Source organism: Gracilinanus agilis, chromosome 6, assembly GCF_016433145.1.
Source record: "Gracilinanus agilis isolate LMUSP501 chromosome 6, AgileGrace, whole genome shotgun sequence".
Taxonomy (NCBI): Eukaryota; Metazoa; Chordata; class Mammalia; order Didelphimorphia; family Didelphidae; genus Gracilinanus; species Gracilinanus agilis.
In genome coordinates this window covers 222175208-222181367 of record NC_058135.1, presented here as the reverse complement: position 1 = coordinate 222181367, position 6160 = coordinate 222175208, and positions in this window count along the sequence as shown.

Here is a 6160-nt window from a genome sequence, read left to right as displayed (position 1 = left end):
TCCTCCTTCTCCTTCTCCTCCTCCTCCTCCTTCTTCTCCTCCTCCTCCTCCTTCTCCTTCTCCTCCTCCTTCTCCTCCTTCTCCTCTTCCTCCTCCTTCTCCTCCTCCTTAGAATCTAGAGCAGTGATGGGCAAACTTTTTAAAGAGGGGACCAAAGGAAAGGAAATGCTCATCTGTCAGTCTGTTTCTAAGGCAACACTTTTGAAGTTTCATTGTATTGTATCCTACTCATTGAATTTGTTAGATTAGGAATAATGTCATGCAGGCGGATAGAACATTTCAGGGGGCTGCATCTGGCCCGCTGGCTGTAGTTTGCCCATCATTGCCCTAGATGGATATGACATGCAAAAGATAAGTATATATGAGATGATTTGAGAAAAGAGAGATAATTGAGGTGATCAAGAAAGGCTTTCTGTAGGAAGTAGCACATGAACCAGGCCATGAAAAAAAGCAAGGAATTCTAAAAGGCAGAGATGTAGAGAGTACATTCTAGGCATGGAGGAAAGCCTGGACCAGAATGCAAAGACCCAAAGGTGGAATATGGAATCCCTGAGTTCATGAAACAGAAACATAAATCATTTTTGCCTAAAACATGGAGTATGTAAAAGGGAAAAATATGAAATGAGCCTGGAAGAGTATACTAGAACCAAATTGCTTCAATTTGAAGAGTTTTAAAAGCCAAGTCAAGGACTTTTTATTTTATTCTAGAGTCAATGGTCAGGAGAGGGGATCCTGAAGTTTCTTTAGCAAGCAAGTACCCTGGTCAGACATAACATAGGAGGAATATTTTGGCAGCTGTGTGGAAAATGGAGTGGAAAGTAGAGAGGAGAGAGTGGAGGTGAAAGGGCAGTTAGGAGACAGGGACAATAATCCAGGTAAGAGATAATAAAAATCTGAACTGGAGAGCTAGCCATGTGAGTGAAAGGGGGAACAAAAGTGAGATACGTGTCGAGGTAGACTTAGAAATATTTGACAACTGGATATGGATGGTGAAGAAAATTTAAGAATTGAGGACTCTGAGGTTGGGAGCTTGGGTAACTCAGCAGGAAAATTTGGAGGAGGAGTGGATTTGGGTGGGAGAAAGTAATGGATTTTGGTTTTGGACATTACATGTCCTGTGGTGTATTATTGCCATTCATTCCTTGCCAAACCCCAATACAGGATTATTCCTACCATCTGCCTTCTACTCACGTGCTGCCAAATAGAACTAGCCTAAGCTGCACACCTGTGCCAACTAGCATCACTACACATTTGTTTTCTAATCTCCACTGGTCCCTTATTTCAGCAAGGCAACCTGTATTGCATGGCTCTCAGTGGCTATTCCAAACATTCTCTTCTCCCATACTACATCTTATCTCCACCCTCTCTCTTGTTTCAAAGATTCATGTGGAGAAAATTGAAGCTATTTACTATGAGGTCCCCTTTCTCCCCTTCTCTAGATCTCAAAACCTCCAGATATCATCCCTTATTCTTACCTCCTTTATTCCAATATCTGATGAAGATAGGTAACCCTTCTTCTTGACAATATCCCTTTGTAAAAGTTAACTGATGTCAGTTTGTTGATTGATATTAGTGGCAACGTACTAGATCTGGGCTCATGACAGTATTAGAAACCCCCATGATAAAACTCTGAGGAGTAAAATAGTTAGCTGCCTTCCGGGGAGCAAATCTGTCACAGTGAGAGGGGGTCAGTCAGTCCAGAGATTCAGTGTTATATTAATCAAACTACCAAAGGATTACCTTATAGAAATAAAAACAATGAAATAAAATTCATCTGGAGGAACACAATGCCAGGAATCTCAAAGAAAATGAAAAACTGGAAAGGAAGGAGACCTATCTGTATCAGATCTCAGAATATATTAGAAGTAGTAATCATCAAAATTATTTGCTACTTGTTAAAATTCAGAAAAGTTGGTCAGCAGAACAAATAAGGTTCAAAAGATCCAGGAAGCAAATGGACAAAGTAACAGTGTGGAATAAAGGAGTCTAAAAACAGGGGTAGGGTCTCACTATCTGACAAAAACTTCTGGAAAAGCTGGAAATATATGTGTCAGGAATCAGACTTAGATCAACATCTCTATTTACCACAATAAGCTCCAAATGGATATGGGATTACTTCTAAAAGGTCATATAAGTTAGAGGGGCAGAGAAACACCTTTGATAACTATAGATAGGGAAAGATTTCTTGACCAAAGAATAGAGAGGATCACAGGACATAAAATGGACAGTTTTAATTACAGAAGATAGAAAACTTCCTCATGTTTTGTGTGATAATACATATATAACCCAGATTGAATTGCTTGCCAGCTCTGAGAGAAGAAGGGAAGAAGACAATTTGTATCATATTACTATGGAAAACTCATGTGGAAATTTGTTATTAAAATAGACTGAAAAGTTTCTGTAGTAAGAGAATCAATGCAAATAGAATTATAAGGGTAAAAAGTTTCTGTAGCTCAAGGCCTAATATCCAAGATATATGGAGAATTGATTCAAATATATAAGAAAAAGCAATTCTATAATGATAAATGGTCAAAGAATATAAATGGTTTTCCAAAGAAGAAAGTCAAGTCATGAGAAACCATATGAAAAAGTGCTCATAATAATTTATATAAAGAGAAATGTAAATTAAAACAACTTTGAGGTCCCACTTTATCCCCATTAGGTTGGCAAAGATGACAAAAAAAGAAAAATTACATTATTTAAAGTACTATAGATGGATATTAACACACTGTGAGTAGAGCTATGAAGTAGTCTAACTTCCAGAAATCAATTTGGTAATGTCCCCCAAAGGTCACTAAACTGTGAGTATCCTTTGATACTGTGATACCTACTACGTTTGTATCCCAAAGAGAAAAAATAAAAAAGGATAAGACCTCTATATACACAAATATTTACAGCAACCCTTTGCTGTTGTAGCAAAGAACTGGAAACAAAGGGAGTGGCCATCATTTGGGTAAAGGCTGAACACATTCTGGCATATTAATATAATGGAGTATTATTTCACTACCAAATATGAAGGGAAGATTTAGGAATACCTGGGAGGAGGATTTGTATGAACTGATGTTGAGTGAACAGAACCAGAAGAACAGCTTATACAGTGGCTACAACACTGAGAAGAAAAATAATTATAAAAGTTTTCAGAATTCTGCTTAAGAATAATAGCTAGTATTTACATGGCACTTAAGTTCCACAAAACACTTAGAAATATTATTTCACTTAATCCTTACAACAACCCTGGGAAGGAGGTGTTACAATTATCCCCATTTTATAGTTAAGGAGACTGAGGCCACATAGGTAAAATAACTTGCCCAGGGCCACACAGCTAGTAAGTCTCTGAGGCTAGATTTGTACTGGGGTCTTCCTAACTTCAGGCCCAGCACTCTATCCATGGTGCTACCTAGCAGTCTGGGTTAACAAATGACCAGTCACGACTCTAAATCAATGAATCATATTCCTCATCTCTTGGCAGAGAGGTGATAGACTAAAGGTGTAAATGAGACATATTTTTAGGTCTAGTCAATGTGTGGATTTGTCTCATATGATTGCTTATTTATTATAATGGCTGGCCGTTCCCTTCTCCCTCCCTCCCTCTCTCCTTCCCTCCCTTCCTCTGTTCCTCCCTCCCTCCCTTCCTTTTTTTTTTTTTTTAGGAGAAATAGTACTAGGAAGGAAGAAAGGACAAAAGGCATATAAGTGAGTTGTTTATGAAAATGAATAAGAGATGAAAAGGGCATTCAGAAGGGCAGTGTTGGAACTACCATGTTTTTTTTTTTTATTAAATTTTTTTTTTTACTTTTAAGCCCTTAACTTCTGTGTATTGACTTATAGGTGGAAGATTGGTAAGGGTAGGCAATGGGGGTCAAGTGACTTGCCCAGGGTCACACAGCTGGGAAGTGTCTGAGGCCGGATTTGAACCTAGGACCTCCTGTCTCTAGGCCTGGCTCTCAATCCACTGAGCTACCCAGCTGCCCCCCTTTTTTTTTTTAACCCTTACCTTCCGTCTTGGAGTCACTACTGTGTATTGGCTCCAAGGCAGAAGAGTGGTAAGGGTAGGCAATGGGGGTCAAGTGACTTGCCCAGGGTCACATAGCTAGGAAGTGTCTGAGGTCAGATTTGAACCTAGGACCTCCCGTCTCTAGGCCTGGCTCTCAATCCACTGAGCTACCCAGCTGCCCCCGGAATAAAATAATTTAAAGAACTACCATGTTAAAGTTAAATTATTTTTTAAAAAGCAACAAGCTTACACAGTAGGAAAAAAGTCAAACTATGTAACAAATTCACAGTTTCATGTATCTTTGTTATTCTTTGAAATTTTCTTGTTTGTTGTTTTTTAATTTTACAGTGAAAAAAAGAAAAAATCAAAAAATTTACATTTGTACTCTAATTCTTTTCCTCTCACTCACTTCTTAACTCTTTATAGTGTGGCTTCCAATTTCATCTCTACAGTTACCAATGATCTATTATTTGCCAAATTTGATGGACTTTTCTCAATCCTCATCTCGACCCAATCAGTTGGCAGTTGTCATTTCTATCTCCAGAACATTTTCCTAGTCTGTCCCCTTCTCTGTGCTTACACAGTCAACATTCTAGTTTAGGTCTTATGATCTTTGCTGTACAATTGCAAGACTCTTTTTATTGATCTCCCATATCTCAATGGATATGAACAGGAAGTTGTCAAAGGAAGAAATCCAAACTATCAATAGTATATTTTACAAATGCTCCAAATCACTAATCATTAGAGAATTGCAAATGATAATGACACTAAGATTCCATCTCATACCTATTTGATTGGCATGAAGAATCAAAATGGGAAATGATAAATATATCTTCCTCTCTGATCCATTCTCCAGACAGCTGTCAAAGTGATTTTCCTATAACATAGATCTAACCAAGTCTCTCCTCTTCTCAATAAACTCCAGTGGCTCCCTATTACTGTTTTTTTTAACCCTTACCTTACTGTGTATTGGTTTGAAGGCAGAAGAGCAGTAAGACCTAGGCAATGGGGATTAAGTGATTTGCCTACACCTAGTAAGTATCTGAGATCAGATTTGAACCCAGGATCTACTGGCTCTCAATCCACTTAGCCACCCAGCTGCCTCCCTCCCTATTACCTTTAGGATCAGATACAACCTCCTCTGTTTAGTCCATTATAACCTGACTAACTTTTATTTCCAGTTTTATAAATATATTTATGTATTTATTCCTCCCTTTCCTGACCTCTGCAATCTAGCCAAATTTATCTTCTTGCTATTCCTCATATGACATTCCCACACCTGTGTTTTTCCCGTGGCTGTCCCTATCCCTAGAATGCATACTCCACAGCCTTGAGTCTGGCGCAAACACTACCTTACCTTCTGTGTCAAGTCTTTCCTTATCCTCACACGTATTCTGCCTCTCTCATTAAAAAATTCACCTTGTATTTCTTTTCTTTGCAATTTATATATAATAATATATCTACAAATTGTCTCCTCTAATAGAATTTGAGTCTCTGCCTTTATATCCCCAGTACTTAGCACAGTTCTTGGCACATAGCAGCACTTAATAAATGTTTATTGATTGACAAGTTGTGCTCTAGATACCTGGAGATGTCCAATAGGTAATGAGGGAGCATATCTCAGGAGAAAGATTAGGGCTGAATATATAAATCTGGGGGTCATTTAGACAGAGATGATCATTCATCCCACGAGAACTAATGAAAGGGAGAAGAAAAAGAAGACCCAGTACAAAGCACTGGGGCACATTCATGAAAAGGGAGAAAGACTTGGATAATGATCTAGCAGAGGAGACTGAGGAAGAATCAGGTAGGGAGGAGGGAAAGAACAGTCACAAAAAATGAATGAGGAGAGGAGGAAGATGTGTTCAGTTTTGTTTTTTTTTTAAATTTTTTTTAATAAACCCTTGTACTTCGGTATATTGTCTCATAGGTGGAAGATTGGTAAGGGTGGGCAATGGGGTCAAGTGACTTGCCCAGGGTCACACAGCTGGGAAGTGGCTGAGGCCGGGTTTGAACCTAGGACCTCCTGTCTCTAGGCCTGACTCTCACTCCACTGAGCTACCCAGCTTCCCCAGATGTGTTCAGTTTTGCAAAATATTGCAGAACAAGTTTTGATAAAGGTCTCATTTCCAAAATATATAAAGAACCGAATCAAATTTATAAGAA